This window comes from Schistocerca serialis, chromosome 4 (assembly GCF_023864345.2).
Source record: "Schistocerca serialis cubense isolate TAMUIC-IGC-003099 chromosome 4, iqSchSeri2.2, whole genome shotgun sequence".
NCBI classification, from domain to species: Eukaryota; Metazoa; Arthropoda; class Insecta; order Orthoptera; family Acrididae; genus Schistocerca; species Schistocerca serialis.
Window position 1 is genome coordinate 416,070,541 of NC_064641.1, and position 2,500 is coordinate 416,073,040.

At 59.4% G+C, this 2,500-nt stretch overlaps 1 pseudogene; it reads right to left on the minus strand.

Annotated features, from left to right (window-relative positions):
• LOC126475577 (large subunit ribosomal RNA) overlaps window positions 1-2,500 on the minus strand; it is a 7,771-nt pseudogene that overhangs the window by 2,442 nt on the left and 2,829 nt on the right.

A 2,500-nucleotide genomic window follows, 5' to 3' on the forward strand; every position in this document is an offset into this window, starting at 1 on the left:
CACTCCCAGCCCCCCAGATGACACAGGGGCATGGAAGTAACCAACAGGGACGTCCGCTGGCAGGCACAACCAAGATCTAATTGCTGCACGGATGGTGGTGTCCATTGCTGACAGGGCTCCTAGCCGGGTCCTCGAAAGGGCCAGGCCATGGTGTATCCCTGGCAAGACGACGGTTCTGAGGGCGTGCAAACGCTGTTGTGGCTTTAGTGGTGCCTTGGACAGGACGGTCAGCTGTCGCTCGACCTCCCGCCTCGGATGAAAGAGGCTGCGTCCGCTCGTGGAGAACTCCAGGCCAAGATACCGGAAAGTGCTCTCGATCCCCAGGGCTGGGAGGATGGTATACCCAGCCCTGAAGGTCGCGGTGTCGTCGACCTTGATCTTCTTCTCACGGCCAGAAGCCGTCAGGGCGAGAGTGAAGCACTTTCCGGGATTGACTTGGAGACCAAGGTCCCCAAGGGCAGATGTTGCTGCATCAATAAGGTCCTGGAGCCCTCCTGGAGTCTCGGCGAACAGCAGGAGGTCGTCAGCAAAGGCAGCAGCGTTGAGACGTCGTCCCATCACATTGGCACCAATGTAATCTGGGAGGCGAGCAAGCATGAGGTCTAAGGACAGGTTGAAAAGGATAGGAGAGAGTGGATCACCCTGCCTAACACCCCTTGAAGGCCGCACTGGACCCAGCGACATCCCAGGACCAGAGATCATCGTCACCCCATCCTCATAGCATCCCAGGACGTATCCAATGAACTCGTCGGGCAGACCATGTGCCCTCAGGGCGGGCCTCAGGGCACCATGGTCCAGCGAGTCGAAAGCCTTGGACACGTCCAGGGACGCAACATAGAGGGAGCGACAGTTCGCCCTGGCCTGAGTCATCGCCAAGTCCAACAAGAACGTATTGTGCAGCATCCCATCCTGAGGAAGGAAAGCCCGCTGACGCCCATCCAGCACACAGGTCCGCATCAGACGGCCCGCCAGGATCTTATGGAAGACCCTAGCGAGGACTGAGCAAACCGTGATCGGACGGAAGTCAGCGGGGGATGCTGGGGCGGCCTTCTTGTGCAACAGGGATGTACGGGCTAGGAGAAGACGGGATGGGAGGCGACGGGTCAAGAGGAAGAGGTTAAGGATTTTAAGGAGGACCTCACGGGGTATACGGCGAATCTGGGCCGGTGTAAGTCGGTCTGGGCCTGCAGCAGAGCGACGAGGGGGGAGCGCTGAAGCAACTTCCTCCATCGTAATAGGCGCCCACAGCTGTTCGAAGGGAACCTCGATGGAGGAAGGCAACAGCCGACCCTCCAGACGGTCCACCCGGCCAGATGGTCGCCGGGTGAAAAGGTCCTTCCAAAACTCCACCAACCCAGGAATAGGGGGTGGTGGGTGAAGGAGCGTTCCATCCAGAAGGCCGCTGATGCAGCGAGCAGCGCTCTTAGAGAAGGCCCGCTGACAGAGGGCGTACTCCCTCCTCCGCAGGGCCCACTTCGTCGCTCGTGGCTCTGACATCCGGCGAGAGGCAACAGGATTAGGTGATGGTGATGGTTCCCTGCTGCCGATGGCGTCAAGGGCAGCCGACAGCATGCCCATTATGACTGAGGCCGATGTTGTTGGCCCAAGCGCCAGGATGTCATCGACTGCTTTATACCTAGACCCAGACGACGGGAGGGCTGCCAGGGCCGACCAGACAGCTTGGTCGACAGTATCCACAGCTGCAGACGGAGAGGGGGATGCTGCACAGGAACCGGCTGGCTCCACAGCTGCAACAGATGGAGGCGACCCCGCCCCAACAGCAGAGAGGGCAGCAACAAACTCGGCAACCTGGTTCCTATAGGCTGTTCCACGACGCTGCCCCTTAATGGACTCAAGTGAACGATTTGGGAACGCCTTTGCAAGCTCTTGATTTAGGAACCGGGTGCCCTTGAGCGTAAGTGCTGCTTCAGAGTGGGCCAGGCGTAGCAGCTCTTCACTAGACCACCTGGCCTTTACCCTCTCGGTGGTCACCTCTGCGTTGGCTGCGGCAGGATGGGCACGGCGACGATGTACTCCAAGACCCGTCTTCGTGGTGAAGGTCCGGTGGCACTCAGGACATGTGATGGCAGGCACAGCGGCTCGACCCGAACTGGCGGCGTCGGATGCTGACCCAACGGCTGGCGCGGTGTCTCCTGTGGGAGTACCGCTACCTGGTTTCTTCGTTTTGTTGGGGCCAGCTGAAACAAGGGCAGGGGGGGCGGCAACCCCCAAGCCCCGAAAAGTTCACCCCGCTCTGTCTGTCGAGGAACTTCGGAAGAGTTATACGCGAGCATAATCTTCCTAAGAACCTCTCACGACCCCTGCCACGAGAAGGCCAGAGCTAGGATTTCCCACCGAGAGGCTAAGCGAACCATCCTCCACTCGACATCGCTAGGATGCTGAGGAGTGGAGAGAGAGGATCCGTATATGACGCATCATGTGAGCCTTAAGAGAGTCATAGTTACTCCCGCCGTTTACCCGCGCTTGCTTGAATTTCTTC